Raw genomic sequence first — 24,106 nt, 5'->3', positions numbered from 1 at the left:
GTAGACTTAACAAAATACCATATCCAGGTGGTGTAAACAACAAACCTATTTTCTCACAGTTCTGGAGGACAGAGATCCAAGAGCAAGATGTCAGCAAGGTTGGGTTTTGGTAAGGGCTCTCTTCTTGACTTGTACTTGGCTATGACACAGATGGGGCTAGGGAGTAGGGGTGAGGATGAAGACATAGGATTGTGAGAGTGGAAAGGGAGAGAATTAGAGTGAAACTTCTTTGCTATCTCTTCTTATAAGGACACAAATCCCATCATGAAGGACCTCAAAGCTCCATCTCCAAATACCCATCATAAGGGGATTAAGTTTTGGTGACAACACAATTCTTAGCCTGCTTTGTCATTGTACATTTAAACCAATACTTCTCCTTCCAAATATATAGACTATTCAGATTCTTATTTTTTTTCAGTTAATAATATGATATTCTAAACTGCAATTGATTTAACTTCACTTTAATTTAAATAATAAAAGGTGTGAAGCCTCCATCTTGGAGAAAATGAGAGAATAACAAAATAGAAAAATACCTATGAAATACTAGAATAAGAATGATAGGTAGGCTCAAAATAGACAAGAAATTAAATAAACAAAAATACAATATTTCCAGTTGAAAAAGTTTGGAGTTGTTGAATAAAAAGAAAGACAAACCAGTTGGGTTATGGGAACTGAATCATTTACTTGATGAGCTAATAAATGCTGGAGGTTTAGATAGTCTGTAGGCAGATTTTAGCCTAGGATTAAGGGGGATTTATAGTTTATTAAGCTTATTCCCAAGATAGCACAATGAGTGGTTCAAATAAACCAATGTGGGAGGTCTTCAATGTCCTTGTCACTCTGGAAGCAGAGTGCCTGTACAAAGGCTACAGGAGGGTCCTATGCTAAACCACTGAAATCCACCACCCATCTCTTCAGTGCATCCTGCCAGCTGGGCAGTGGGCATGGAGAGAACATGTTTCAACAAGCCAAATAGGTCCCATCTGGGTTGGCCAGTCCTTGAGTTTTCCTAAAAGCCAGCTTGCCAGATCACAGCTATTGATAGTACCATTTGTACAGTTCTTTGGTTTTCTTCCAAGAAATAGTTAAGGATCCGAGATTAGGGGATGTTTCAAAAGTTTTCAGTGCACTATTGTTTAACTCTTGCAGGGTGTAAGCCTAATTGTTTTTGCAAAAATAAGGGCTCAACATTTTGGTAACATATATGTCTGAGAGATAGATAGTGACTTAGATGTAAGCTTTTGCTTGTCTTACACTGCTGACTCTTCCCTTGTGAAGATTTGAGTTCAAGTCCAGATTCTGCCACTTCTCTATTGATCTCTTCCCTGAATCACTCAGCTTTATGATTCTCACTTGTTCGTTTTCAGTTACATTGATAGAAAATTACTAACAAGATAGAAAATTACTAGTTTCTGAACAGAGCACTTGAGAGAATATTATTTAACTAACTTAGTTAAATAATATTATTTAACTAACTTTTTTAAAAAAAAATCACTCTAGCTGCATAAAATAGTACTTTTGTAGCATTATTATATTAAATACTCTATTTCAATTGAATCGACTCACTAATTAATCTAAAGGGAAATTGATTTTCTATTAACATGCCTTCTGCTTCTCTGTAATATATTAGATAATTACTTTTACCATAATTAAGTCAACCTATTGTTTTTATTATACTTAGATACAATATATAGAATTAAATATACTTTGGAGTATTCTCTTCGCAAGAGTCTCTCCTCAGTACTGTGAACTGAAATTTGCTTATAATTAAGTCTTTGGCATTTAAATGTATGTCTCTTCTTAGAACAGCAATTCTGTAAGTGTGGTAACCTTGGAAAAGAAATGTCAACATCATCTAGGAACTTGTTAGAAATGCAAAATTATGCCAACCAAAACTGTTACATCAGAATGCTGGTGGTGAAACCGTACTAATAATCTGCATTCCAGCAATGTTTCCAGGTTATTATGATGAATGCAAGTGTTGGAAAACTACCACAGAATGTAAACTCTATGAAGGGCAATACCAGGTCTGTTTTGCTCACCAATGAATACCCAATGCCTAAAATAAGCACTTGCATTTATTAGATGATCCATAAATAGTCATTGAATAAATGCAAATTTGTATCGATACATTGGAGACTGACTTATAAAGACTCATAATTTGCAAAGAACAAGATAGGAGGGATAACAAATATAATAATAATAGTGTAAGACTCAAAGATGATCATAAAAGATTTGTTAGACCCAGAGGGAATAAATTTAACATGGTTAAACACTGATTCTTGTATCTGAATAAGAATAAATAATGCTTTTGCGCTTATGTAAGCTTAAAAGACGTGGTTTGGGTTTAATTTGTAAAGAAAGAATTGGGTTTTATTTTAAATGCTTCTTTTTGTGAGACAAGAGTAGATACAGTAGGGTAATTGATGCTAATCTAATTACATGCTGTATTCTAGGATTTATGATATTCTATGTTAAACAAGGAAGGCTCCAATCCTCTCCATACTGGTTGGACTTCACTTGAATTAGCAAATTCATGTTTGAAAAGAAGTGACACACTGAAAGCACTAAAGAGGGAATAACTGGGATACTTGTATTTATCTGCTCAGAATAATTAAAAATGAAAATGAAAACCTGGAAGGCAGCACTGGGAATACAAGGATGTAAAAGGCATAGCCACCAAACCTAGGGAATCCACAAATGACAGGAGTTGCCCATCTAAGACAGGAAATGCAGCACCAGGGTCTGCCTAAGAGTTTTCTCACAAGATAGCAGGAGCAATAAAAGTAGTCTCTGTGGGTCTGAAAAGCAATAGTCTTAAAAAAAAATATGCTCCTAGACATAGTTTTAAAAGTTAGAAAAGTTAGAAAGCTAAGAGTAGACAAAATAATAGCTGTCATAAAATATTTGAAGTGCTACCATAAGGAGGGAGATTGAGCTCTTGTATTTAAGGACCAAAATAGTCGATGGGCCCATAGACCTAACTCTGAGAACACAGAAAGTTCAACAAAAGAAAGAACTTTCTAAAGGTGACCGCTGCCAAAGGCTGGAAGAGATCTCTTGGGGAAAAAAAAAAAGGGAACATAAGCCAGACACTACTCTGAAGAACACTTTGGAAGAGGGAGGTATGCAACTTTTATGGTGACTTTTTACTTGGAAATTCTATATAATTTGCTGTGATTCTGGTTAAGAGAGAGAGTAAACAGTTTGGTTTGGGCTCTTTCCATTTTATCTTAAAGGTGATTATATTTTAAATGCCTGTAGGCTGTATTTAACATCTCTAACCCAAACTCCATAAACAAAAGGAAAAGGAGGCATGGAAGATAGCCTTCCTGCTAACAGAGTGGAGAAGGTTCAAGAGTGGAACTGGACTACAGAGCAAAACTTCATGGTGGGGAGAAGGTAGCAGTATCTATAGATGGCTTGGGGACAAATTTAGGAAAATCTTGACTGCTGACTCTTTAAAATTGCTCTATAATATTCTTTAGATAATTTTTTGTATATTACATTAATGTATTATTTCAAATAATACCTATGTTTAAGTGCATGTGATACAATGGCATTTCTCTAATATCACTGGTCATTTATTTTATAAAATAATTAATTTGGATCATGTCTTCCATATATGAAAGCAGAGAGAATAGTCTATACATTAATATAGTTAATATAGTTAATAGTCTATACGTTATCTACTATGGCCTGTCTTGTTTTATTCCTCCTCTATGATGTTAGCACCACTTTGAGTTATTTTAAAGAAAATTTTAGACATCAGATAATCTTATCTCTAAATATTTCAGTATACATCTTTAAAAGATATGGGATCTTTATAAAATATTATCACAAAGTTATCACCACATCTGACAAAATTAAAATTCCTAAATACCATCATATATTCAGTTATAATTAATTTCATTGTAGTTTTCTTTCTGCTTCTAAATTCAAATAAGTTCCATGCAGTGAAACTGATTGTGATATTTCCTAAATTCATGTTTATCTATAAGTACCTCTATGACCTATTTTTGTTCTTTTATCTTCTTACTGAAAAGAGTGTATTTTGTTCTCTGGAGTTTCACACAGTCTGGATTTTGCTGATTGTCTACCCATGCATTTCATTTTACATGTATTTTTGTGGACACATATTATACATTTCACATGTATTTCATGTAATTTGTTAGACGAAGGCAATAATTTAATAAGTGTCAGTTTCAAATGTCTTTTATAAAAATTACTTCATAGATGGTATTATGATTTAGATATGAGGTGTCCCTCAAAAGTTCATGTCTGAGACAACGTAAGAGTGTACAGAAGTGGGGGTGGATCCAACATGGCGGCCGGCGAGGAAGCAGCAATTCCAACGTCTCCACTTTAACGGGATAAGAAAGACCCATCTGAACAGCTGCAGCCTACCAACGGAGGAACTTCTAGTATAATTCCCTTAAGAGGAGAGCAGCCGTGAACTGGTAGGTTTATTGGAAGTGACAGTTTGTCCCAGAGAAGTGGATCTTGGACAGCCACGTGGGCACAGAGGTCTAGTCCCACAGCCATCAGCGCTCGCTCTGGGAGCAGCCGCCTCACCCGCCCAGTTCCTAACCACGCGGCTGCAGCTACCCGGCTCCACAGGTGGCCCTGCGGCGGGTGCAGAAGTCAAGTCCTGAGGAGGGAAGATGGCGGCGAAGGGAGTGCATCACCCCAGTGCGCCACGTCACTGAGCGGGAGAAAGACAATGTGAATCGCCTGAAGGCTATCTTGTTGGGAATTTCCAGTGAAATTGAGGTGCTCCAGAATCTAGTGGACAGATTTCCATCATGCGAAGTTCAACTGCGGGAGCTCCATTTCTCCGCATGGAGGGTTTCATAGCCTGATAGGCAATCGCCCCGAGGCTGGAGTCTGTGGCGTGCGCTGGGGAGCGGCAAGGTGCCGGAGCGGGGGAGCAGCGATACAGATTCTGGGGGCTCCCGCCAGTGGTACATTGGCAGCGCTGAGTGCTGAGTTCCGGCTTTGAGACAGAGGAGAGAAGCAGGCCAGATTGGTTCCAGACACCGGTCGGACCACAGAGGAGGACAGCAGCCGCCATTTTGGAGAGATGATGTAATCATCCCCATGTTCTACTGATCTCAGCTCATTCAGCTACGGAACAGGTGATTTCAGGCTGGTACTTGCCTGCGTCTAGCAGACAGATTTCTTGCTCAGGCTCGGGACTGGGGATCTTGTGGAGAATACTCCTAGAGGCTCGTGCCTGGCAAGGCATGCGCCGGGCACTGAGCAGCTGGATTCTGGTTCCCGGGCTAAACTGGCCCAGGTCTGAGGAAACTGCGGAGACTGCCGGTGAAGGCCAGCTCCAAGTGGAGCGTGCGCTGAGCTTGGGGTGACTGGGTTCTGACTCCTGGAACAGTTTTGGCCTGGGGCTGGAGAACCCGTGGGGGTCGCTCGCTGGAGCCAGCTCCCAGCGGAGAGTGTATCGGGATCCGAGAGGCGGGGTTCTGGCCACCGAAGCTGCTTCGGCCCAAGGCTAGGGAACCAGCGGTGACTGCTTCTCAGTCAGGCTCCTGCTGGGTGCTGTGGGGCAGAGTGGAGCTTCCATCTGCACCCAGAGCAGGCCAAGTGACCCGCCGGTGTGGTATCATGACACACCAAACGCAGCTGGGGCTGAAGAGAGTAGCCGCCCACGCCTAGAATAGGACCAATGACCCCGCGGTGCAGTAGCCAAGTAACCTCATTTGGAGTAGGGGCTGTGCAGAGCTGACATCTGAGCAAGCAGGGCAGGCAGACCTGCGGCCCACTGGAAAGACAGGCCAGGTAGCTTGCCAGCATGGTGGGCACGTAACACCGAGGCAGTCGCATCACACTGGTTGGAGTGGGGGTGGAGCAGGGTCGCCGCCCGGGTCCTGAGGGGGCTCAGCGACCCCTTGGAGAGGTAGTCAGGTACCCCCATTGGGAGTGGGGGCTGTGCACAACTGCGACCCACCGGCCTAGAGACCTGCCAGCGTGGTAGACACGTCACACCAATTGGAGTGGGGACGCAGCAGAGCCGCCACCCACATCCAGATCAGGACCAACGACCCCAGGGCGTGGTAGTTACGTTACCACAATTGGAGTGGGGGCAGAGCAGAGCCGCCACCCGTGCCCACAGGGGGGGCAGACCTGCGACCGATCAGCGTGGTACACAGATCACCCTAATTAGAGGAGGAGCACAGCCACTACCCGCCCTGCAAGGGAGACTTCCCAACTATACAAGAGCAATATAAATAAATAGGGGGTAAATTTCAAAAACACAACAGTTGCACCAAGCAGAAAGAAACGCGAGCAGTATGAAAAGACAAGGAAAGAAAGGACCACAAGCAATGCAGGTCAACTCAACTTTAGAAGAGGTAATAGCTGCAACAGATGGAATGTCAGATAAAGAGTTCAAGATATATATGCTTCAGATGATCTGGAGTCTCAAGGAAGATATGAGACAGCAAAATCAGACAATGAAAGATCACATTGACAAACAAATCCAGGAAGTAAAAGATCAATTTCACAGGGAGATAGAGGTAATAAAAAACAAACAAATAGAAATCCTAGAAATGCAGGAAACAATAAACAAACTTAAAAACTCAATTGAGAATACTACCAGCAGAGTAGATCACTTAGAAGAGAGAACATCAGACAATGAAGACAAAGTATTTCAACTGGAAAAGAACATAGACAGCTCAGCAAGTCTGCTAAGAAACCATGAGCAGAACATCCAAGAATTAATGGACAATATCAAAAGACCAAATTTAAGAGTCATTGGGATACAGGAAGGCACAGAGCTCCATACCAAAGGAATAAACAGTCTATTCAGTGAAATAATACGAAAAAACTTCCCAGACTTGAAGAATGAGACAGAATCCCAAATCCTAGAAGCCTACAGGACGCCAAATGTGCAAAATCATAAGAGATCCACACCTAGACACATTATAATGAAGATGTCCAACATACAGAATAAGGAGAGAATTTTAAAAGCTGCAAGAGAAAGAAAGCAGATTACATTTAGGGGTAAACCAATCAGGATAACAGCTGATCTCTCAACACAGACTCTGAAAGCTAGAAGATCCTGGAATAACATATTTCAAACACTGAAAGAAAATGGGTTCCAACCAAGAATCGTGTATCCGGCGAAATTAAGCTTCAGGATAGAAGATGAAATTAAAACCTTCCACGATAAACAAAAGTTAAAAGAATTCACAGCTAGAAAACCATCTCTTCAAAAAATCCTTGGCATAACATTACAGGAAGAGGAAATGGAAAATAACATTGAAAACCAACAATGGGAGGTAGGACAGTAAAGGGGGGAAGTAGTCAAAGAGGATAACAAATCAGGTTAAGTAACATCAATAAACAAATATGGCTAGAAGAACAAACCATATCTCAATAATAACCCTAAATGTTAATGGCTTAAACTCACCAATCAAGAGACACAGGCTAGTAGAATGGATCACAAAACAAGACCCAACAATATGCTGCCTACAGGAGACGCATCTGATAGGAAAAGATATTCATAGACTGAAGGGGAAAGGTTGGGAAAAATCATACCACTCATATGGACTGGGGAAACAAGCAGGAGTGGCCATACTCATATCTAATAAAATAAGTTTCAAGCCAAAGTTAATCAAAAGGGATAAAGAAGGACACTTCATACTGCTCAAGGGAACCATACACCAACAAGACATAACAATCATAAATATATATGCCCCAAATAATGGTGCAGCTGTGTTCATCAAGCAAACTCTTCTCAAGTTCAAGAGTCTAATAGACCACCATACAATAATCATGGGAGACTTCAACACACCTCTCTCACCACTGGACAGATCTTCCAAACAAAAGTTAAATAAGGAAACTATAGAACTCAATAACACAATTAACAACCTAGACTTAATTGACATATATAGACTATACCACCCAACATCAAGTAGTTACACTTTTTTTCTCAGCAGCACATGGAACCTTCTCAAAAATAGACCATATATTATGTCACAGGGCAACTCTTAGACAATATAAAGAGGTAGAGATAATACCATGCATCTTATCTGATCACAAAGGAATGAAACTGAAAATCAATGATAAAAGAAGGAAGGAAAAATTCAGCATCACTTGGAGAATGAACAATAGGTTGCTGAATGATCAATGGGTTTTAGAAGACATCAAGGAGGAAATTAAAAACTTCCTAGAGTTAAATGAAAACACAGACACAACATATCGGAATCTATGGGACACATTGAAAGCAGTTCTAAGAGGAAAATTCATTGCTTGGAGTTCATTCCTCAAAAAAAGAAAAAACCAACAAATAAATGATCTCATACTTCATCTCCAATTCCTAGAAAAAGAAGAGCAAAACAACAGCAAAAGAAGTAGAAGGCAAGAAATAATTAAAATCAGAGCTGAAATTAATGAAATTGAAACAAAAGAAACAATTGAAAAAATTGACAAAACTAAAAGCTGGTTCTTTGAAAAAATAAATAAAATTGACAGACCCTTAGCCATGCTAACGAAGAGAAGAAGAGAGAGAACCCAAATTACTAGCATATGGGATGAAAAAGGCAATATCAAAACAGACACTTCAGAAATACAGAAGATAATCAGAAATTATTTTGAATCCTTATACTCCAATAAAATAGAAGATAGTGAAGGCATAGATAAATTCCTTAAGTCTTATGATCTGCCCAGATTGAGTCAGGAGGATATAGACAACCTAAACAGACCAATAACAATAGAGGAAATAGAAGAAACCATCAAAAGATTACCAACTAAGAAAAGCCCAGGATCGGATGGGTATACAGCAGAGTTTTACAAAACCTTTAAAGAGGAACTAACACCAATACTTTTCAAGCTATTTCAGGAAATAGCAATAGAAAAAGAGGGAGAACTTCCAAATTCATTCTACGAGGCCAACATCACCCTGATTCCGAAAGCAGACAAAGACACTTCAAAGAAAGAAAACTACAGACCAATATCTCTAATGAACCTAGACGCAAAAATCCTCAATAAAATTCTGGCGAATCGGATTCAAATACATACCAAAAAAATTATACACCATGATCAAGTAGGATTCATCCCTGGGATGCAAGGCTGGTTCAATATAGGGAAATCAATAAATGTTATTCACCACATTAATAGACTTAAAAATAAGAACCATATGATCATCTTGATAGATGCAGAAAAAGCATTCAACAAAGTACAGCATCCCTTTATGTTCAAAACTCTAGAAAAATTAGGGATAACTGGATCATACCTCAACATTGTAAAAGCAATCTATGATAAGCCACAGGCCAGCATCATTCTGAATGGAGAAAAATTGAAGGCATTCCCTCTAAGGTCGGGTACAAGACAGGGATGCCCTCTCTCACCACTTCTGTTCAACATAGTCCTCGAAACACTGGCCAGAGCAATTAGGCAGACGAAAGAAATTAAAGGCATAAAAATAGGAAAAGAAGAACTTAAATTATCACTATTTGCAGATGATATGATTCTATACCTAGCAGACCCAAAAGGGTCTACAAAGAAGCTATTAGAGCTAATAAATGAATTCAGCAAAGTGGCAGGATATAAGATCAACACGCATAAATCAAAGGCATTCCTGTATATCAGTGACAAATCCTCTGAAACGGAAATGAGGACAACTACTCCATTCACAATATCCCTCCAACAAATAAAATACTTGGAAATCAACCTAACAAAAGAGGTGAAAGATTTATACAATGAAAATTACAGAACCCTAAAGAAAGATATAGAAGAAGACCTTAGAAGATGGAAAAATATACCCTGCTCATGGATAGGCAGAACTAACATCATCAAAATGGCGATATTACCAAAAGTTCTCTATAAGTTCAATGCAATGCCAATCAAAATCCCAACAGCATATCTTGTAGAAATAGATAAAAGAATCATGAAATTCATATGGAATAATAAAAGACCCAGAATAGCAAAAACAATGCTAAGCAGGAAGTGTGAATCAGGCAGTATAGCGATACCAGACTTCAAACTATACTACAGAGCAATAGTAACAAAAACAGCATGGTACTGGTACCAAAACAGGCGGGTGGACCAATGGTACAGAATAGAGGACACAGTAACCAATCCACAAAACTACAACTATCTTATATTTGATAAAGGGGCTAAAAGCATGCAATGGAGGAAGGATAGCATCTTCAACAAATGGTGCTGGGAAAACTGGAAATCCAATTGCATCAAAATGAATCTGAATCCCTATCTCTCGCCATGCACAAAAGTTAACTCAAAATGGATCAAGGAGCTTGATATTAAATCAGAGACATGGCATCTGATAGAAGAAAAAGTAGGTTATGATCTACATGCTGTGGGATCGGGCTCCAAATTCCTCAATAGGACACCCATAGCGCAAGAGTTAACAACTAGAATCAACAAATGGGACTTACTCAAACTAAAAAGTTATTTCTCAGCAAAAGAAACAATAAGAGAGATAAACAGGGAGCCTACATCCTGGGAACAAATCTTTACTCCACACACTTCAGATAGAGCCCTAATAACCAGAATATACAAAGAACTCAAAAAATTAGACAATAAGATAACAAATAACCCAATCAATAAATGGGCCTAGGACCTGAACAGACACTTCTCAGAGGAGGACATACAATCAATCAATAAGTACCTGAAAAAATGCTCACCATCGCTAGCAGTCAGAGAAATGCAAATCAAAACTACCCTAAGATACCATCTCACTCCAGTAAGATTGGCAGCCATTAGGAAGTCAAACAACAATAAGTGCTGGAGAGGATGCGGGGAAAAGGGCACTCTTGTTCATTGCTGTTGGGACTGCAAATTGGTGCAGCCAATTTGGAAAGCAGTATGGAGATTTCTTGGAAAGCTGGGAATGGAACCACCATTTGACCCAGCTATTCCCCTTCTTGGTCTATTCCCTAAAGACCTAATAAGAGCATGCTACAGGGACACTGCTACATCGATGTTCATAGCAGCTCAATTCACGATAGCAAGACTGTGGAATCAGCCTAGATGCCCTTCAATAGATGAATGGATAAAAAAAAATGTGGCATTTATACACTATGGAGTATTACTCTGCATTAAAAAATGACAAAATCATAGAATTTGGAGGGAAATGGATGGCATTAGAGCAGATTATGCTAAGTGAAGCTAGTCAATCTTTAAAAAACAAATACCAAATGACTCCTTTGATATAAGGGGAGTAAACAAGGACAGGGTAGGGCGAAGAGCTTGAGAAGAAGATTTACATTAAACAGGGATGAGAGGTGGGAGGGAAATGGAGTGAGAAGGGAAATCGCATGGAAATGGAAGGCGATCCTCAGGGTTATACAAAATGACATATAAGAGGAAAGGAGGGGTAAGACAAGATAATACAAATGGAAGAAATGATTTACAGTAGAAGGGGTAGAGAGAGAAAAGGGGAGGGGAGGGGAGGGGAGGGGGGATAGTAGAGAATAGGACAGACAGCAGAATTCATCAGACACTAGAAAGGCAATATGTCAATCAATGGAAGGGTAACTGATGTGATACAGCAATCTGTATACGGGGTAAAAGTGGGAGTTCATAACCCACTTGAATCAAACCGTGTAATATGATGTATTAAGAACTATGTAATGTTTTGAACGACCAATAATAAAATAAAATAAAATAAGAAAGAATGTACAGAAGTGGAATATTAGATTATGATCATTGTAACACACTCAATGAATTAATCCATAGATATAGATTAACTGGGTGGTAACTGTTAGCAGGTAGGGTGTGGCTGGAGGAAGCAGCTCACTTGAGCATGATTTTGAGGTATATATTTTGTTCCTGGTGAACAAAGTTCTCCGCTTCCTCATTACCATATCCTGACATGCTTTCCACTGCCAAAACCTTCCACCATAATGTTCTGTCTTGGGCCCAGAGCTATGAAGTTTGCCATCCATGGACTGAACCTCTAAAACAATGAGCCAAAATAAACTTTTCCTCTTCTAAGTTGTTCTTGTCAGGTCTTTTTGTCACAGTCACACAAAAGCTGACTAGAACAGGTGGTGTTTTGTTTTAGTGGGAGGCATATAATGTCTGGTTATCTCCCTTTTTGTGATGTTAGCAACCATTGATGATCATTGTCAAGTGTAAATTTTTATAGAATATGTTATTCGAAAGAAAATGCTAGAATTTTCCAGTATCTAAACTATTCCCAGGGAGCTTTGAAAGAAGTGCAATAAGTTCCCTTATTATAGTATAATATCCCCTATTTACTTTTTGCCACATATTTTTTGCCTCCTAAAGTATTTATTTTAACAAGTAATTTAAGAATAAGAATTTGTAAAATGATATAAGAGTAACAAAGCAGCATTTGTTTCAGTCTTTGTGTTGTATATGATATAATATGATATATTATACATGATAAGAGTGGTTTCTCAAATTACACTTATATCAAAATAATTTGTTTCCTTTGTTCTTTCTATTAACATCAATTATTCTCTTAAACTTTTGCCACTTTTTCCTAACTCATTTCACTGACATTACAAAGGTAAACATTTGCTGAATTGTTTATTTTTGAGGGGTACCAGGGATTGAACTCAAGGGCACTCGACCACTGAGCCACATCCCCAGCCCTATTTTGTATTTTATTTAGAGACAGGGTATCACTGAGTTGCTTAGCACCTTGCTTTTGCTGAGGCTGGCTTTGAACTTGCGATCCTCTTACCTCAGTCTCCCAAGTTGCTGGGATTACAGGCATGTCCCACCGCTTCCCATCATTTGCTGATATTATAGAAGATAAATGTTCTTATTTATATTTAATTATTTATTTTGATTTTTTAATAATGATCAAGCTACCATACTACATGTGTCAGTTCATTGATAGACTCCTCACTTTTGAAATAGCAAATTTTTATTTCACAGTCAACATTTTGTTTTCCCAGTACAGTTTGGCTTAAAACTTTATACCTGATTTTAATGATAAAAGTTTAATAATTTATTTGTAGTAACATTATGGTAAGAATGTTCCTAGCTTTTTTATTTTTCAATTAGCAAAATCCTTGTGTATATTTATCTCACATTTAAAAAACAAACAACATACAAAAAAAGCTGCTTCCACATAATGTCCTATATTTTAAGAACTTGCTTCTTTTCTCTCATATACTTTTAGGTCCTTATGCTGCTCAGGAATCGAGTTTTTAAGTCAAAGGCATTCACTCCATTCTTTTTCCATGGTTATATCATTCTGGCTAGAGCTGCTGGTAAGAAAGGCAAGAATTAGCATGATAAGCACTGGAAAAATGAAGCTGTTGTTTCTTAACCATTTGAGAAGTGGCCAACCTTTCTAAAATTAAAGAAACAAATAAATCAAACTCCAGAAAATATTTATATTTGGAAACAATTTCTTTTAAAAATATTAATGCTGCATTGTTCTGTTTTTAAGTTGGGCTTCCTCTCTCATCAGGGTACATTTAGTAGTAAAAAGAAAAATGAAAAATAGTAGCCAGACCAGCTATGCAATGACTTTGTAGAAAGGTCTCTTCAACTCCTGTAACCTTTTAAATTTGTCAGTTTCCTTTTTTTTTCCTTCCATGAGGTGTGAGAGCAGGAAAAAGTTCTCTCTGAAGAAATCAAGCAAATTAAAGATGATAAATTATTATGTCAGGGAGAGAGCCCAAATAAGAAACACCACCACAGAATAGCCAGATGGTCTGAATAATGACACTGTATATGCCCAAAGAAAACCACAGCTGTTTATAAATGCATCTGTTGACAAATGTTCATTTTGAATGGAAACCTACTCCAGTGAACCAATGAGACTATTTAATTGAAGTTTAATATGAAAGCAGAAGAAATTTAATAATAGAACAGAACTTTAAAGAACTATCAGCCTTCTGCTCGGCACGCACCCTCGCTCTTTGAATATATTTTTATTGTATACTAGTTGGGGCTAATCATAACCAAATGTTTGAGGATGAATTCCATGTACTTGATCTCAACATCATATTTGTGTCCCATGTGGTAAAATGTTTTCCACTCGAAACTTTAATTACTCCTATGGACGTGCATGAGTGGACAGGATGTATATATCTATGGAAATTAATAGGGCTCTGAGTTACATCCTGATTCCCAAGGAATAACTTATACCCACAGGAAGCTTTCAACTTTTGCCTTCCCTCTAAAATAATAAAATTACCTTCATCTGCTACATAGAGGCAGGGCTACATGTTCTTTCTTAGAATTCTTCAAAATTCTTTAAAACTTAATACCATTGTGATTTCAGAGAAAAGTGTTCTGTTCCTGCAAAGCTTAATTCTCTCCTGAGCATAGATCAGACAGACCTGACAATTCTACACCATAATCAGGCAATTCTAGAACTGAAAGGATACATGAAGGCAATAAATCTTGTATTCTTTTAAACCACACATGAATGTGATTTTCCACAAAATGTAACAGGATACAACATTTTTACAGTAGAAGACAGGTAATGAGTTACCACTTTTCTACTTAGATTGTGTCCTACTTTGATGAGTTTTTGTTGCTCAACTTTTACAAAGAGTCGTGTGTTTGAGTCTGCTCCTTTACTACATTGTGTTTCACTAACCTCCTACCTTGAAAATGTTCCCAGTACTTTCTTCTGTTCAACAAAAATATTTTCTGCATGAACTTCAACCAACTGGTGATAATTTTTGCAAAGGAAACTTTTCCATATTTAAACATTGAGTAATGGCACATGCACTGATGGGAGAGCACACGTTTAAGGCAGCAGACAATTTTAACCAACATTCCTCAAGTCACAATTGTTACAGCTGACTCTCTTTATGGTAATGTTTGCCCAGATAACATTAAATCATTAACAAATGTCTCTAGCACTTGCAAGGCTTCAGTGATAGACTCTGTAAATTCCAATTTAAAATAAGCTTCATTTAGTGGGGCGTGGTGGCACACACCTGTAATCCCAGAGGCTCAGGAGGCTGAGGCATGAGAATTGCCAGATCAAAGCCAGCCTCAGCAACTTAGTGAGTCCCTAAAGTAATTCAGTAAGACCCTGTCTTTAAAAGGCTAGGGATATATATAGTTCAGTGGTAAAATGCCCCTGGGTTCAATCCCTAGTTCCAAAATAAAATAAAATTAAATTAAATAAACTTCATTTTTAATAGATTCAGACACAATTTCTACAACTACCTCCATAGGTTCTCCTGAGGATTGTTCACACATGACTTCTCAGTGCTTCCTATAACTCTCTTGTTATAGTTCTTAAGCCTCTTTCCTATAGCACTTGGGGTTGATATAATATATCTTCTTGCTTTCTTGTTAATTTTGAGAAGTTAAATCATTATTGATTTTTTCCTCTTCAGGTGACTCAAAACTGAATTTTGTTACTGAACATTGACATATAACTTTTACTGTGTTTGGAAGAAAATTTTGCCATTGGATCAGTTTTTCCTTAGCTCTTCAATTTGTCTTGGCTATATGGTACAGGTCAAGAAATGTTAACTTTGAACTTTTAATGCAATTCTGATTCTTCCTGGTGGCTAAATTAGTTCATATACAAAAGACACTTTGGTCATTTCAGAACAATTTATGTGGACTCATGCCTAATGAAGGTCATGGTATCTGTGGAAGATTCTAGACATGGTCCCATTGTCTAAGTTAATAAAAACAGCACTAATCAATAACAAGCAGATTACTGTTAAAGGTTTACAACAATTCAGAGGATTTTGTTGTCTTTGAAGTTCTCTAGGTACAATTACCATGTCCATACTCCTCCTTAGCTCTTTCGTGTTTTTTAATTCCACCTGGAAGTCATATTCTCAAGAAAATCTGTGGGGTATCTTTGCCCCTTTTGGTGACTACTGGAAACCAAAACAGTTTAACTGGAAAAGTGAAAATTTATTTCTCAATCATTTGGCTGTTTTGTCAACAGGATGCCAAACATCTGGATATTTGGGATGTCTCCAGATGATTGACTGAATTTTTTCATTTTCAACTAACGTTGTTTCTGGCATCATGGAAACAGAGCATGAGGTTTTGTTTACACAGTGGCCCCAAGCCAATTGCTAAAAAGTAAACTGGTGCCTACCCACGTGAACTGCTTGCCTGATAAGAGGAAACATCTGCTCTTAATTACCTCTTTGTTCCTATCCTAAGAGGGTTGTGCGGAGCTGGAAAGGTTAGGAGTGATAGCAAGAGGTGAGATCAAAGATTCAAGAAGCACCCATCTTGAAAGGCCTTTGAAACTATAATAAGGAATTCAGAGATTGACTGACATGCCATGAGCAAGGAACCGATGTGTTCACACGTGATTTTAGGCAACATTCACTTCAGACACAGATTACCAACTTGATTGGAGTCAAGGTAACTAGAGGTAGTAAAGAGTCTATTAAAAGCCTATTTCAATAATACACATGAGAAATGGATGATGGCCTTGGGTATGGGTAGTGAAGATGGAAAGACAATGATTGTTTTGAAAAGTGATGGGAGTGATCAGAAATATGGCATTGGACAGAGTAGAAAGGAAAGCAACCACGGGTTGTAATATGAGTTTGGAGAAAATTATAATTGACTACATGAGATGTAAGGTCTCGAACATGGGTAATGACTGTGGGGATGGAGCAGGAAATGCATATGGGAGAGGCAGAATAATTAGAATATCTAGATTTAAGCAGAATCTTGCACAACAAGTAAGGAAAGGAGTACCTTCCAAGACTATGCTGTGTCAAGACAGGGTGACAGAAGATAGCACTGTCAGAAGAAATAAGGATATCTGGAAGTCTGATTTTGATGAAGAAAATTGCAACTTGAGATGACAGTAACATCTAGACACACCTCAGTGGAGACATTGGGAAAGTGATTTAAAGTAAGTGCAGGGCTGCAGCATAGATGATAGGCTGCCATGAGATAAATAGACTTGACTCCAGAAAAGTGAATGAAATTGTCAAGGTGAGAAGAGAGTGGAAGACCTCCTGTTGTATCATAGGAGAGATGGAGAGGAGCATGGGAAGATATCAAGGCCCTCAAGAAAGACAGGAAGAGACTAGCAGGAGTGGGCAGTACCATAGAAGCCATGCAGCATGGGCCTGACTGTGCCCCTCCACTTCTTACCTGCCTCAGGCATAGAGCTCTTCAGAACCTTCCTATTTACCTGGCTACCAACTTGTAGAGGGAAAGGGGACTCTTAGATTGTGAGGAAAGGGGAATTCTTTTTTTTTTCTCAAACACTAGACTGGTGGTTGTATTTTGAGAAGTGATTATTTTGACTATGAATTGGAGTATAACCAAACCCCCCAACATAATTTTCTAACTATATTGGGGGAATTTTCTGCTGTAGTATTTACCGCTAGTTCCTTTGGTTCATCTACTTTCTTTCCTTTTATTGTGTCTTCACCCCGATGACTTAAACCGTACATTGATCCTGTCATTTCTTTCAGAATTGAGTTCTATAAAACTCCAGTATCACCACGTGGGTCTCTACCTTTTCTTCTGAATTAATAAGATTCATCTCTTAAGACCATGGACTTGATGGTAGAATCCCCCTGCTTATGCCCATGTGTTAATCAGCAACTACCCCATATTTCCAATGTCTATTGGCTCCATCAATCCATTTAGAATGCAAAATTGACATTTAGTCCCAATATGTTTAGTCCAGACTTCAATAGGCAAATGATATGCAAGCATTACATGAGATTCTGCAGAGAAGCTAAGAAAGAAAATACAGAAAGGATCCTTGGATTTGGTAATGAATAACAGATACCTGAAGATACCGAACTATTGATAGCAGAAAAAAGATCTTAAGAACATGAGGAAGAATGGGTTTTTCTGCTTTAGAAATTCAGTCTATGTAAGTAAATGCATATTTAAGGTGAGTTTTCTTCAGCCTCTGATTTGACAACTTTTGTTTGTTTGTTTGTTTTAATTAGTTACACATGACAGTAACACACACGACAACTTTTATAAAAGACTTTATAATGAAGATTTCAAATTGAGGTGCCTGGACTCTATGTTGCTAAATGTGTCCTTGTAGCCAGTGTATGGTCAATGCTGATGGGACAGTTTGTACTTTCATCAAGGTAAGTACCCTGCTGTTTAGTTTCTTACTTTGTATTACTCCTCACATTCAACTACTTTTTAAAAATTGATTCCTGTTGGTATCAAATCCTACCCAGCTGACTCTGCCAGACGTTTATTTAAGGCACCAACACAGATGAAAATCAAATACAGCTATGAGAGAAATAAAATGGATTTACGACAGGCTGTGTTCAATAAGCAAGGAGAAATGCTAGCATTTTCCTCCCTCTTAAAGCACTAACAATATTACTACTCGGAAAGGACAAGCTTAGGAACAAATTTTCCCTCCTGCATTGTTCTCCCCACGTTCTACTAGCATCCTGGTAGGTGAAAAGTTGGTTCCAGGGCAAGACCAAACTTAACTGGCAATGCAAAATTCTCTGACACAGAAGGCTTGAAATGTCCATGGGAGAGTTTTTGCAACTTCTGATTGTCTTTGGGTATGTAAAAAGACAGGGTTATTTTGTAAATATCCAAGGCTCGGAAACCACCCATTCTGTGGTATATAGTATTTACTATTATTGGCTAAAACATGTGAGCATGTTACTGTCCAAGCTGATTGTCAGTGCTTTCAACCTGCAAAAATAGGATCTCATAATTAATGATATTTAGAGAATAATATGAATAGTTTTGAAATATTTGATTGGTCATCTATAGCAGATACTTTGTTGTCAACCCTATATCCTATTCTTTTTTCCTTGGTTTTGGTTTCCTATTTTTCCTTGGTTTTGTTCTAGTATATACCCAATACCCACAGGACTCCAAGGAGAATGATTCTACCTAGAGTTAAGTCCTGGTTTCTGTTAACAAGCCAAAATGGACCTTTCTGCTTGCTAGAGATGTTTATTGGAGATAATATATGATCCAGGTCTGGCCAAAATCATCTAAAGGGACTTCTATTGGGGGGACTCCTGAAATGTATTTCCCAGTCCCTACTTTTGCCTCTGGACATTGTTAGGCTTCTTTGTGATTCCTCTTCCAACCATGAGGACAGTTGTTTAGAAGACAAATCTCACAAATACCAAGTCTAGGACAGAAAGACCCTGTGTCCTTGAGTTACACTGACTGACAGTAACACTGAAACTTCCCTTCCCTGTGGAGAGCCACTTCTAATAGGTAATAAATTTTCCCCTTATATATTGAATCAGAAATTTTTATTTGCAAACAGGTGTATGTTAGCTGTTTCTGGGTCTGCCATTTCAACATATATTATTGAAAGGAAACAATTGACCAAAGTTTGGTTTGTAGAATCTAGTATTTATCATATTCAAAGGGAGAAATTACAAATAAGAATAATTTTAATGTATACAAGGGAGAAGGAGCTGTATTCTGAGTTGCACATCCTTAAAAGTCACCTCAAATAATAACAATTTCAGTATTACCATTGCCATTTGTGTCAGGTAATATGCTATGTGACTTACATGTTGTGTTAGTCAGCTTTTTATCACTTTGACCAAAAGACCTGACAAGAACAACTTAGAGGATGAAATTTATATTTTGGCTCACTATTTCAGAGATCTCAGTCCCTGGTCAGCTGACTTAATATCTCTGTACCTAAAACAAGATCCCCAAAACCCATGCCACTGACAAATGATATGCTGCCTTGAAGTTTTCTCTGCCTTATTAATTAGTCTATCATCATTAAATTCACCCTATTAGAAAGTCTCAGAACACTGGAAAAATGTACTTCCTTGAAAAAATATAATAAAAATTGTCTCTTGTGGGAGGCCAACCTTATGGGTGACTGAGTTACACTCCCCAGCTGGGTGCTGAGGCGCTCAGTCACAGAAATGGGTGTGTCTTGCTACAGCCCCATGGGTGAAACTATGCCCACCTGTTCCTTTGTAATATAACCCCTTGCCCTGTTTAGGATAGAATCTTCCATGGAAGTGCCTTGTGTGTGTCCCCTTCTCTTACTGTGCCCTTGGGTGTGGCCTACCCAGGTGTCAGTCAACCTGCTGACAGTGGACATCATGAAGACAGACTCAGCCCCCTGAAACCTAACCCCTTGCCTCATTTGAATAGCCTCTCCTCAATAAAAGGGGTCAGCACATGCTCTTGCTCTCTCTCTTTCTGCGGACCCTTAAGGTCAGAGGAGCCGTCACAGCGACCCCAAAGAAAAAGGTATTTGTGTCTCTTGTGTGGTTATTTCATGAAGCCCAGTTAGCCCAGTTTAACTAGAGTGACCCCTGAGCCTTTTAGTCTCGAGAACAGAAACCCTGCAGTCTCTGGTTCAATTCCCAATAGAATCCTAATTCCCTTCTGAAATCTCATGAGCACAGTCTTTACTGTCCACACTTCTATTGACATTCTGATCTTTTGATCATCCACCAGAATAACCCATTAAGTTCTGCTAACATTCTCAGGCTCTGCATCTCTAAACTTTTCCAAACTCCTCCAACAAACTTACTTCTGAACCATATGATCAGATTAGCCATAAAAGCAGACCTACTTCTCAGTACAAATTTCTGTTTCTTCAATGTGACCAAAATACCCAACAATAACAACTTTGTGGAGGAAAAGTTTATTTTGGCTCTGATTTTAGAGATTTCAGTCCATTGTTGGCCTATTCCATAGTTCTGAGCCAGAGGTAAGGCAGAACATTATGGCAGAAGGGCATGGTGGAGGAAAGATGTTCACCTCAAGGTAGCCAGAGATTACAAAGAGAGAAGAAGGAGCCAGGGAAACAAGATACCACCTCCTAGGCCACATCCCCAGAGATCTACTTCCTCCAACCACACCCCACTTGCCAATGTCTACCACTCAATACAGTAGTGCTTTCAAATTATTAATCCATCAAAATGATTAGTCCACTGATTAGGTCATAGCTCTCTTACTCTAATAATTTTATGTCTGGACATTCCTGCACTGACACAGAAATTTGGGGGAACATCTCATATTCAAATCATAACACATGCCTCATCTCATTTGTTTCTCTTTTAGAACTATGCAGTAGGTATTAATGGCCCCTGGTTTTCAGATAAGGGTCACAGACAGTAAGACTAAGGACATGTGTGAGAAAGGTAGTGATAATATTAACCAATCTTTATTTTACCCTTGTATTTTAGGTATTTTCAAGTACTCTATATAAATAGCATTAATTAGTTAATTATTACATAAATTCCGTGGGAGAATATTATTTGTTTCATGCTTTACAAATGAAAAATCCGGAGCCCAGAAAATGTAAGTAAATTTCTCAGTCACATGACTAGAAAGTGGCATTGTAAGATGCATGTCCCTGGTGTGACTTCAGAGCCTGCACGTTGTTTCCACATGAACTAGAGCCACAATTCAGAATAGAGCCTCTGTCTGTCTAAATTATAAGCCTATATTTTTCCCTCTAGGTTTAGAAAGAATGTCAAAATACATTTTGGCTACGTCCTCTGTTTTAAAAACCCAGAGTGAAACTAGAACTCAAAAAAAAAATCATCTTGATTACATAAATGAAACAGGCACACACTCAGGTTGAGCAAGAAGAAACTGGACAGCTTGTTCCCTTTTGATTCCAGAAACACCTCTGTTCTGTTCTAGAAGTAGGGGACTGAAGCACAAGCCAGTGTCAAAGCACAATGCAATCAGAGTCTAAGTTCTTGCATAGCAAGTCATCCATCACGATGCAGATGAAATGTTGTCCACTGTTGTATGTAGATCATGGAAGAGCTTAATGTGATTATTCAGACAGTAAAAGCTACTACAAACATGGAAGGATAAAAAGCATATTCAAAATAGATGCATAGAAAATAGGGAAAAGAACAAGATATTATAATTTCATTCTTTTTTTGCCTGCTAACGTTCTTATTGAGTGGATAATTTTATTTTTCGTCATTTATACAGAGTGGTTGAGTATATCTTTCCCTTTTTCCATTTCAATGAACATTTGCTATCAGGCCAAATCTGTTTTGCTCTGCTAGGGTCTAGGGATGATCCAGTTCCTTTCTTTGATTTCCAGGGACCTCATCACAGCTACTTCTCTGATTCTATTGCTTACTTCCTTTGCCTTGCTTACCTGCCTGAAGCAGCATGGCTCCCCTGCCCTCGGCCAGGAAAAATCAAAGAAGTTTGGGCCTCAGAGTATTTTATTTTCCCTCTTTCAATGCAGACTATACTTCTCCCATCTCTGCTTGTCTGCTCTCTCCTCACTTGATTTAGGTTTATACTTAGATGTCACCTTATCTGTCACTATTCTTTTACTCTTATTTATATTAGTTTACATTATTTATTTATTATGTATTTTATATGTTCTTTTTCTCATAGTCTCTACTCATCCTGGCTCAATATTTGTACGGGCTGTGCTTTGGTCATATCCTTTCACCTACTATGGCAACTGACCCACAGTTAGACCTCAATAGCTATTTTTTTTTAAGATAAATGCACCACTAATGAAAATGGCAAGAATTCTAGGATATGGGCAGAGACTCACAGTCTAACATTAGCATTTAATATGATTCAGAGGGTTTAATAACAATACTATATAAATGAACAATCTTTTATTACATAGAGAGTACATATAAACATAAATCCCCACATTATCTTTTTTTTTAAAATTTTACATCTGAATATAATAATAACAAAAATTGTTAAATTCAGTTACTGCTGCAATTTTAAAAATATGTAGGTTTTCTCTGAATTGCAAATGTGGAAATTTCTGGTTATTCCTTATTTGATTCCATTGATAAATTAGTTCTTCCCTTATAACACAGAAGTTTATAGCATAATGATTACCATAGAATCATAGTGCTAGCAAAATCTAGAGGCAAGAAGGGGTACTGTTCTTGATTTTCTGTCACACCTAAAATGGACTTAAGTAAATTTTGCAAACACTTTGGTGTTTGGAAATGTATGTTGCATGAGCAACTTTTACCCAAGCAAATCTGGTACATTCCTCTACCATTATGCTGAGCATATGACCGGCCTGAAAATTGATGCCAAATCCACATGTTTGACTATGGGAAAAGGGAATTCCATACATTCTTCAAGAACGCTTCTTGGCAAATTTAAGCTAACAGTACAAGTCACATATGTGTCTGCACGGTTGATAGTGCAGAAACCACATTGGTTATATATGGAAAACATTATAAAAGTGGACTTATTTATAGAAATGTCTATTAAACATGTAGTTATTTTTAACAATAAAGAGTTCAAGTTGTTTAGGACAGATGCATAAATGATTTTACAGATAAAATGATTGATTGTAATACAATCCACACTTTCAGATATCATCCAATAGCTTTACAGTCAAGTGTTTACCACTATGACAAAGGTCTGGGCATTGTGCAAAAAAAAATCTAATAAGCATGGACCTTGATCTCTATAAAAGCACATACTATTAACAAATGAGAGGCTGATACTTATGGCCATTATCATGCATGATTCTTTGCTTTTTATGGATTCTAGTGATGGATGTAACTGAATTCTTCAGTGGTATTCCACTATGTCCTCTGTACTAATGTAAGCTTTTGACCTATAAATAATAACAGGAGAATCAGGTTCTTGAATCCTAATTGCTTACAAAATATATGAAGTTCTGAAATATAGATGACACTTTGAGAAATCTCCCAATTCAAAGCATTATACTCTTAAGCTATAAGTTGACAACCTGAATTTTATCTCCATAGATATGTATAAATACACACAAAGAGAGAGAAGGTTACCATCTGGTTACTGTAAATAAAAAAAAAAAACTGTGTCTTCTTGAGGAATGTAGACTTTAAATTAGGCCCCAAAGTCTGGGTAGGTTGTGAAGAATATAGTAAGGGAAATTCCCTGGTGGGAGGGGATGGTATGAATAAATGATATATTTTGTGATAATGTAAAGAAATCTCAACCTGAAGGAGCTGGCAGGAACAGGTGTATGTGGAATTTTGGACCCAAAGGAAAAATAGAAGGTCATATCTGTTTTCTCACAGTATATCTCCAGAACATAAAATAGAGCCTGAAATATAAAACACAGTAAATATATACTAATTTTTTTTAAAAAAAAGACCTGAGTTTAACTTTTCATGGTATTACCACTAAAGAGATATCACAAAGTACCAAAACTCTTCTTTAAAATCAATGGTAGAGGAAGAAT

Source organism: Urocitellus parryii, chromosome 9 (assembly GCF_045843805.1).
Source record: "Urocitellus parryii isolate mUroPar1 chromosome 9, mUroPar1.hap1, whole genome shotgun sequence".
In the NCBI taxonomy this organism is placed as follows: Eukaryota; Metazoa; Chordata; class Mammalia; order Rodentia; family Sciuridae; genus Urocitellus; species Urocitellus parryii.
Note: the sequence above shows the minus strand (reverse complement) of the source record.